Below are 9,968 nucleotides of genomic sequence, written 5' to 3'. Positions count from 1 at the left end.
ACATGTGCAGAACATGCAGGTTTGTTACATACATATAATCTGCCATAGTGGTTTGCTGCACCTATTCACTTGTCCTTTAAGTTCCCTCCTCTTGCCCCCGACTCCCCAACAGGCCCTGTGTGTGTTGTTCCCCTCCCTGTGTCCATGCGTTCTCATTGTTCAGCTCCCACTTAGGAGTGAGAGCATGTGGTGTTAGGTTTTCTGTTCCCATGTTAGTTTGCTGAGGATGACTTCCAGCTTCATCCATGTCCCTGCAAAGGACATGAACTCATTTCTTTTTATGGCTGTGTAGTATTCCATGGTGTATATCTACCACATTTTCTTTACCCAGACTATCATTGCTGGCCATGTGGGTTGGTTCCATGTCTTTGCTATTGAAAACAGTGCTGCAATAAACATACGTGTGCATGTGTCTTTATAGTAGAATGATTCATATTCCTTTGGGTATATACCCAGTAATGGGATTGCTGGGTCAAAGAGTATTTCTGGTTCTAGATCTTTGAGGAATGGTCACACCATCCTCCATAATGGTAGAACTATTTTACATTCCCAGCAACAGTGGAAAAGCATTCCTACTTCTCCACAGCCTCACCAGCATCTATTGTTTCCTCACTTTTTAATAATTGCCATTCTGGCTGGCAGGAGATAGTACATCATTGTGGTTTTGATTTGCTTTTCTCTAATGATCATTGATATTGAGCTTTTTTTCATGTTTCTTCTTCTGAGAAGTGTCTGTTCGTATCCTTTACCAATTTTTGATGGGGCTGCTTTTTTTTCTTGTAAATTTGTTTCAGTTCCTTGTAAACATACATGTGAACTCTCATATCTTGTTTAAACACCTAAGAGGCACCTAACCAGTGCAACATGGCAAGAAATGAAATAATGAACCAACAGAAGGACCAGGCGTGGTGGCTCATGCCTGTAATCCCTGCATTTTGGGAAGCTGAGGTGGGAGGATCACCTGAGTTCAGGAGTTTGAGACCAGCCTAATAGTGAAACCTCATCTCTACCAAATAAAAATAATTTTAAAAGAAAAAAGATCAATAGATAGGAAAGGAAGAAACAAAAGTCTTTCTTTGTCACCAACTTCATTGCATATGTAGAAAACACTAGGGAATGCTGAAAAAGTCTCTGGAATTAATCATTGAATTTGCAAAATAGTTCATAAAATATATTTAGTAGTCACTTAGATGAACATGAAAAGATAGCAAACAATACTAGTCATTAAAGAAGTGCAAGTTAAAACCACAATGAGAAACCATCACACATCACCTAGAATAGGTGAAGTCAAAAAGACATATGATAAGTCTAAATACTGTCAAGAATATGGAAAAAATAGGAATGTCTGATATTGCTGGGAGGAATGCAAAAATGTGGCAGCCAATTTGTAAAGCGGTATGGCAATTTCTTATACAGCTACCCATCCATTACCACATGGCCCAGCAATTCCACAAATATGTATTATCCAAAAGAAATAAAAATGTAAGGCCACACTTGTAAGCAGTTATTTATAGTGGCTTCATTAATAACAAACCCTAGCTGGAGTAATCCACATGTCAATCAACTAGAGAACAGAGAAACCAATGAATAAACTGGGATTCCAGCAATACTCAGCAGCTGCTCAGCAACAAAAATGAATGAATGGCATCATTTCAAACATCGTTATGCTAAGGGAGAGACCAAACGAAGGACTACATAACATACGATTGCATGTCCATGAAATTCTAGAAATTTCACTATTGCAGTGACAGAAAACAGAGCGGTGGTTGAATGAAGGGAAGGGATGAGGGTGGGAGGCAAGGATTAAATAGAAAGGGGCAGAAAGAAAAGTTTTTAGGGAAAAGAAACTGTTCTCTACAGCACCACAATTCAGGAGTAACTGGATGGTGGGAACTAAGGGGAGAGGAGGGTGTGAGGGATGAGGGCAGAGAGAAGGGCGGGGGAAGCAGGAGGTGAGGACAAGGCGCAGGGGAAAGGACTCTACAGCAGTGGAAGAGCCTAGCAGGGGATTCTTTGCATTCGGTGTTTCTCTACTGGGCAGTGTGGCAGTTACACAACCATAAATAATTACCAAAATTCAACAAAAAGCGCAGCTGAAACTGGTGAATTTTATTATAAATAAATGCCCTAATAAGCAAAAAAAAAAAAAAAAAAGGTGGAGGGAGGGGAGGCAAAAATAAAGACATTTTTAGATCATCAAAGCCATAAAATTAAATTCCTAGGGATCCTGTACTACATTTAATTTTAAAGGAAGTGCTTCAGGGTGAAGGAAAATGATACTACATGGTGACTCAGATATACAGAAAGGAACAATCAACAACAGAAATGATGCACATACACATCACATTTAAAAGAAAAAAGATCAATAGATAGCAAAGGAAGAAACAAAAGTCTTTGTCACCAACTTCATCGCATATGTAGAAAACACTAGGGAATTCTGAAAAAGTTTCTGGAATTAATCATTGAATTTGCAAAATAGTTCATAAAATATATTTAATAAGTCGCTTAGATGAACATGAAAAAATAGCACTCATTTTCTTAATTTCCTGAAGACATATGGCTACTTGTCTAAAACAAAAAGTATTACACTGTATCATTGAGTCTATAATATAGATTGATGCAGTATATAAAACAATAATAGTACAATGGTAGGTTAAATGAAACTACACTGTTACAAGTGTCCTTTATTTTGCTGGATGCAGCTTAATATTACCTGAACTTCACTATGAAAAGTCAAGGAATCAGGTTCCATTCTTACAACAATAAAAAATTAGTGTAAAGAAATATAGCCAAAAGCCACTATAGTTTAGGTTTTAGTTTATAAAACCATAAACTAAAAAATGTTTATTTGACACATAAGAAAGTAGTAAAGGAGGAACAGAAACAAAAAGATATGAGACAAATTGAAAACATATAGCAAAATGGTAGACCAAAATCCAGCCATAGTAAGTGAAGAAATGACATGAACTTGCTCACATTAGCAGGACTGCTGAGCACTGTGGGGAGAACAGACATGGGCAGGTGGCGAGGGGACAGTGTTAGTGCCACAATTCAGGAGTGATAGGGTGGCAGGGACTAAGGGGAGGGGAGGATGTGAGGGATGACAGGGGCAGACAGAAGGACTGGAGAGGCAGGAGGTGAGGAAAAGGAGCAGGGGAAAGGACTCTAAAGCAGTGGAAGAGCATAGCAGGGGGTTCTTTGCATTCGGTATTTAATACATTTTGTTGGACTTCCTAAAAATTAACTGGCTCCTTATGATTAAAAAAAAGGGTTACAAAAATACCAAGTGTCCAGATAAAATATGCACACTGCTTGGATGTGCAGAGTTTAGGAAAACAGGCAGTGCTTGAGCGCTGGTGAAGAGCATTGGGACTGCGTGGAGCACTAGCAACTCTGAGGTGATGACTACAGGCTCCCGCTTGCAATAGACAGTAACAAACCCTGCTTCATTGTATTCAGGAGATGTTCTGGACTCACAGAGGGAAACTCGGGGTAGGGAATGAAGATAATTTTAAATGCAGCAACCCAGAGTCACAGATCCATAGTCTGGGAAAGTAAAACTTAGGAGCTTTGAGAGTTTATTTGTAATGCTGTTTTGACACAGGTCTTTTACAAATTGGAATTCTAATCATTCAGAGATTGCCAATATTGCGCTACCTACTGTGTTAATAAACAGAAAGGAAACTGGTCTCTATGAGAATCTCTGCGTGGTGCCTTCGGACAAAACTTCACCGGGTTTAGAGAGAAACCCCCTGTCTCTACAGCTCCATTCCCAAGGCGAGCTCACTCTCTGGCATCAAGTTCCCCGTGCTCAGTTTCCCTACACAAGAGTCCAAGGGGAGAGGTAGGAGTGGGAGGCAGGGAGTCCAGTTCAGGGACGGGGATTCCAGGAGGAGAGTGAAGGGGAAGGGGCTGGGCGCAGCCTGGGGGTCTCTCCCTGGTTTCCACAGACAGATCCTTGTCCAGGACTCAGGCAGACAGTGTGACAAAGAGGCTTGGTGTAGGAGAAGAGGGATCAGGACGAAGTCCCAGGTCCCGGGCGGGGCTCTCAGGGTCTCAGGCTCCGAGGGCCTTGTCTGCAATGGGGAGGCGCAGCGTTGGGGATTCCCCGCTCCCCTGAGTTTCACTTCTCCCAACCTGTGTCAGGTCCTTCTTCCAGGATACTCGTGACGCGTCCCCAGTTCCCATTCCCATTGGGTGTCGCGTGTCTAGAGAAGCCAATTAGCGTCGCAGCGGTCCCAGTTCTAAAGTCCCCACGCACCCACCCGGACTCAGAGTGTCCTCAGACGCCGAGATGCGGGTCATGGCGCCCCGAACCCTCCTCCTGCTGCTCTCGGCGGCCCTGGCCCTGACCGAGACCTGGGCGGGTGAGTGCGGGTCGGGAGGGAAATGGCCTCTGTGGGGAGGAGCGAGGGGACCGCAGGCGGGGGCGCAGGACCCGGGGAGCCGCGCCGGGAGGAGGGTCGGGCGGGTCTCAGCCCCTCCTCGCCCCCAGGCTCCCACTCCATGAGGTATTTCGAAACCGCCGTGTCCCGGCCCGGCCGCGGGGGGCCCCCGGTATCTCGAAGTCGGCTACGTGGACGACACCCAGTTCGTGCGGTTCGACAGCGACGCCGCGAGTCAGAGGATGGAGCCGCGGGCGCCATGGATAGAGCAGGAGGGGCCGGAGTATTGGGACCGGGAGACATGGAGAGCCAAGGCCAACGCACAGACTGACCAAGTGGGCCTGCGGAACCTGCGCGGCTACTACAACCAGAGTGAGGACGGTGAGTGACCCCGGCCCGGGGCGCAGGTCACGACCCCTCCCCATCCCCCACGGACGGCCCGGGTCGCCCCGAGTCTCCGGGTCGGAGATCCGCCCCGAGGCCGCGGGACCCGCCCAGACCCTCGACCGGAGAGAGCCCCAGGCGCCTTTACCCGGTTTCATTTTCAGTTGAGGCCAAAATCCCCGCGGGTTGGTCGGGGCGGGGCGGGGCTCGGGGGACGGGGCTGACCGCGGGGACGGGGCCAGGGTCTCACACCTGGCAGACGATGTATGGCTGCGACGTGGGGCCCGACGGGCGCCTCCTCCGCGGGTATCGCCAGTACGCCTACGACGGCAAGGATTACATCGCCCTGAACGAGGACCTGAGCTCCTGGACCGCCGCGGACACGGCGGCTCAGATCACCCAGCGCAAGTGGGAGGCGGCCAGTGTGGCGGAGCAGCGGAGAGCCTACCTGGAGGGGACGTGCGTGGAGTGGCTCCGCAGATACCTGGAGAACGGGAAGGAGACCCTGCAGCGCGCGGGTACCAGGGGCAGTGGGGAGCCTTCCCCATCTCCTATAGATCGCCCGGGATGGCCTCTCACGAGGAGGGGAGGAAAATGGGAGAAGCGCTAGAATGTCGCCCTCCCTTGAATGGAGAATGGCATGAGTTTTCCTGAGATTCCTCTGAGGGCCCCCTCTGCTCTCTAGGACAATTAAGGGATGACGTCTCTGAGGAAATGGAGGGGAAGACAGTCCCTGGAATACCGATCAGGGTCCCCTTTGACCCCTGCAGCAGCCTTGAGCACCGTGAATTTTTCTCTCAGGCCTTGTTCTCTGCCTCACACTAAATGCGTTTGAAGGTCTGATTCCAGCTTTTCTGAGTCCCTCGGCCTCCACTCAGGTCAGGACCAGAAGTCGCTATTCCCCACTCAGAGACTAGAACTCTCCAAGGAATAGGAGATTATCCCAGGTGGCTGTGTCCAGGCTGGTGTCTGGGTTCTGTGCTCCCTTCCCTACCCCAGGTGTCCTGTCCATTCTCAGGTTGGTCACATGGGTGGTCCTAGGGTGTCCCATGAGAGATGCAAAGCGCCTGAATTTTCTGACTCTTCCCATCAGAGCCCCCAAAGACACACGTGACCCACCACCCCATCTCTGACCATGAGGCCACCCTGACGTGCTGGGCCCTGGGCTTCTACCCTGCGGAGATCACACTGACCTGGCAGCGGGATGGGGAGGACCAAACTCAGGACACTGAGCTTGTGGAGACCAGGCCAGCAGGAGACAGAACCTTCCAGAAGTGGGCAGCTGTGGTGGTGCCTTCTGGAGAAGAGCAGAGATACACATGCCATGTGCAGCACGAGGGGCTGCCGGAGCCTGTCACCCTGAGATGGGGTATGGAGGGGGATGAGGGGTCATGTCTCTTCTCAGGGAAAGCAGGAGCCCTTCTACAGGGTCAGGGCCCCTCATCTTCCCCTCCTTTCCCAGAGCCGTCTTCCCAGTCCACCATCACCAACGTGGGCATTGTTGCTGGCCTGGCTGTCCTAGCAGTTGTGGTCACCGGAGCTGTGGTCGCTGCTGTGATGCGGAGGAGGAAGAGCTTAGGTAGGGAGGGGTGAGGGGTGGGGTCTGGGTTTCTTGTCCCACTGAGGGTTTCAAGCCCCAGGTAGAAGTGTTCCCTGCCTCATTACTGGGAAGCAGCATCCACACAGCCTGGGACCCTGTGTGCCAGCACTTACTCTTTTGTGAAGTACATGTGACAATGAAGGACGGATGTATCACCTTGATGATTATGGTGTTGGGGTGCTGATTCCAGCATTCATGAGTCAGGGGAAGGTCCCCGCTAAGGACAGACCTTAGGAGGGCAGTTGGTCCAGGACCCACACCTGCTTTCCTCGTGTTTGCTGATCCTGCCCTGGGTCTGTAGTCATAGTTCTGGAAATTTCTCTTGGGTCCAAGACTAGGAGGTTCCTCTAAGATCTCATGGCCCTGCTTCCTCCCAGTCCCCTCACAGGACATTTTCTTCCCACAGGTGGAAAAGGAGGGAGCTACTCTCAGGCTGCGTGTAAGTGGTGGGGGTGGGAGTGTGCAGGAGCTCACTGACCCCATAATTCCTCCTGTCCCACGTCTCTTGCGGGCTCTGACCAGGTCCTGTTTTTGTTCTACCCCAGCCAGCGACAGTGCCCAGGGCTCTGATGTGTCTCTCACGGCTTGTAAAGGTGAGATTCTTGGGGTCTAGAGTGGGCGGGGGCATGGGGCAGAGGGGAAAGGCCTGGGTAATGGAGATTCTTTGGGACGTTTCGAGTGTGTGGTGGGCTGTTCAGAGTGTCATCACTTACCATGACTGACTTGAATTTGTTCATGACTGCTGTTTTCTGTAGCCTGAGACAGCTGCCTTGTGTGGGACTGAGATGCAGGATTTCTTCACGCCTCCCCTTTGTGACTTCAAGAGCCTCTGGCATCTCTTTCTGCAAAGGCATCTGAATGTGTCTGCGTCCCTGTTAGCATAATGTGAGGAGGTGGAGAGACAGTGCACCTCCGTGTCCACCGTGACCCCTATTCCCATGCTGACCTGTGTTTCCTCCCGTCATCTTTCCTGTTCCAGAGAGGTGGGGCTGGATGTCTCCATCTCTGTCTCAACTTTATGTGCACTGAGCTGCAACCTCTTACTTCCCTACTGAAAATAAGAATCTGAATATGAATTTGTTTTCTCAAATATTTGCTATGAGAGGTTGATGGGTTAATTAAATAAGTCAATTCCTAGACTTTGAGAGAGCAAAATAAAGACCTGAGAATCTTCCAGAATCTGCATGTTCACTGTGCTGAGTCTGTTGCAGGTGGGGGTGGAGAAGGCTGTGAGGAGGTGAGTGTGGACGGTGCCTTTGCCTAGTTGCTGTTCAGTCCATCATGGGCTTTATGTGGTCAGTCCTCAGCTGGGTCACCTTCACTGCTCCATTGTCCTTGTCCCTTCAGTGGAAACTTGTACAGCGGGAGCTGTGACCACAGAGGCTCAGACATTGCCCAGGGCGGCCCCTGCACACGGGGGTCCCTGTGCATTCTGAGACAAATTTTCAGAGCCATTCACCTCCTGCCCTGCTTCTAGAGCTTCTCTTCTGCTCTGCTCTCCTGCCCTCTCTCCCTGCCCTGGTTCTAGTGATCTTGGTGCTGAATCCAATCCAACTCATGAATCTATAAAGCAGAGTCTAATTTAGACTTACATTTGTCTGTGAAATTGGACCCATCATCAAGGACTGTTCTTTCCTGAAGAGAGAACCTGACTGTGTGCTGCAGTGTGCTGGGGTGGGGAGGCACGGGGGTTGCTGTAGAAAGAGGGATGGGGGAGGGAGGGCACACAAGCAGCACTGCTGAGAAAACATAGGCGGCCTCTATCTCAGTGTGAGGGGACCTTGTGCTGTAGCTGCCACAAAACAGCACTTGGCCTGAGGCTATGTTAATAAAGATACTGCCTTTAGAATAGGAGGTGCTCTACACTGATCATTCATTCAACTGACTTTTGTCATTGACCAGACATAGGACAGAATGGTTCTGCATCTGGGGAATACCAGAAAAATCTCTGGCCTTTTGTAGCATACGTTCCAGTGGGAAGAGGCAGACGATAGATACACTATAACCAGAGTAAGGAAGGAAAGTGCTAGAAGGTGGTAAGTGCTGTGAGGCAGGTGATCCAGGATGTGGGCAGTGGGGACAGGGAAGGTGGCTGTTGTGCTGGGTAGTCAGTGTGTGCCTTGTTGCAAAGGTGACCTTTGAGGAAAGATTTGAGGGACATGAGGCTGTCTCGGGAAGTTCTTTCCAGGCAGAGGAACCTCCAGTCCAAATGCACTATGGCAGGAAGGTGTCTGTGTTCCCAGAAGAGCAAGGAGGCCAGGAGGGTTGGACAGAGAGAAACTGACGTGAGGTCAGAGGTGCGGCCAGAGCAGGTGGGCTTGAGGGGAGTGGGGTTGGATCTGACCTTTGCTCTGAGTGGGATGAAGAGTTAGAGGACAGTTTTGAGCAGAAGAGGGCAATGATATAACTTCTCTTTAAAAGGATCTCTCTGACTGCTGTGCTGAGAACAGAAATGAGAGGTGAGGGATGAGGGAGGCAGAAGGGAAAACAGTAGGAAGCGAGTGCAGTATTCCAGGCTGGAGATGTCAGTTACCTTGACTGGGGTGTGAGCAGGGGAAATAGTGGGACATGAGGGGATTCTGGATGCATTTGAAGATGGCCTCACAGCATTTGCCAATGATTGTATCTGTGGTGTGAGAAAGACGAATCAAGGACACCCATAGTTGTAAAATGAGTGAGTAGAAGGATGGAGCTGCTGTCAGTGGAGATGGGAGACTCTGGCAGGAGCATACTGAGCAGGGGGCATCACAGGCACTCAGTGGAGGAGATGTCTATTAGGAATGTAGATGGGGGAGCTGGGGTGGAATTTGGACAGACAACTCCAGAGTTTAGAGGAAAGGAGAAATAGACTGGGCAGGAGAAATAGATTTAGGGGTCACACCATGTAAACAATACTTAAAACCTCAAGCATGCATGAGGCACCAAGGGAGTGATTGACTGTGGAATAGAATGAGTGCAAGGAATGAACCCTGGACCTCCAGTTCTAAGGATCTGATCAGACTACACCCAGAGCAGACTGCACAGTTCTGACCCCAAGTCTAGAGGACACTTAGACAAGGAACTCCCATGTGCACGGGGATCACCCGGACATGGTGCTGAGATCCAGGAAGTCTGGAGTTGAGCAAGAGATTCTGGATTCATGACAAGGCTGGAGCTCATGTTGCTGGTCTCCAGATCACACTTGGAGCAGCCAGAACACCAGGATCCCACATGTCTGAGCATCAGCCTCGCCTCTAGGGCTTGTTATATAAACGATTCCTTGGTCTTGTGCATAATACTCTGAGACAGGGGTTCTGGGGAGTGGCCTGAGTATTTTCTAAGCCCCTGCCAGCAATCCTGTTGCTCAGCCAGATTGGGAACCACAGAGATCAGTGATCAGAGAGTGCCCAGGGTGGGTGGGTGGGGTGGGTTTTCAAACCCTGTTTAAAAGAGGATTTTTCTCACAGAAAGAAAAGGGAGGATGTACATCATCAGTTATGAGATGTAATATTGCCTGTTGATCTCTCCACCATGGGGAAGAGGCCAGGGAGACAATTCAGGATGTGGCTCTCGCACAAAGAACACCTCTGAATGCCGCTCTCTGACACTCGCCCACAGAC

General features: G+C 49.6%; 1 pseudogene across 1 annotated transcript; it reads left to right on the top strand.

Moving 5' to 3' along the window:
- The first annotated feature begins 4,252 nt into the window (after window positions 1-4,252).
- LOC115833827 lies at window positions 4,253-7,550 on the top strand (annotated as a pseudogene). Its single transcript, XR_004029092.1, has 7 exons — window positions 4,253-4,367; window positions 4,496-5,287; window positions 5,863-6,138; window positions 6,232-6,348; window positions 6,776-6,808; window positions 6,915-6,962; window positions 7,125-7,550. The product of XR_004029092.1 is annotated as an HLA class I histocompatibility antigen, B-67 alpha chain-like (transcript).
- Window positions 7,551-9,968: the final 2,418 nt, after the last annotated feature.

This window comes from Nomascus leucogenys, unplaced genomic scaffold (assembly GCF_006542625.1).
Source record: "Nomascus leucogenys isolate Asia unplaced genomic scaffold, Asia_NLE_v1 000216F_4252896_qpdss4218273sc, whole genome shotgun sequence".
In the NCBI taxonomy this organism is placed as follows: Eukaryota; Metazoa; Chordata; class Mammalia; order Primates; family Hylobatidae; genus Nomascus; species Nomascus leucogenys.
This window is presented reverse-complemented; position numbering and strand designations above follow the sequence as displayed.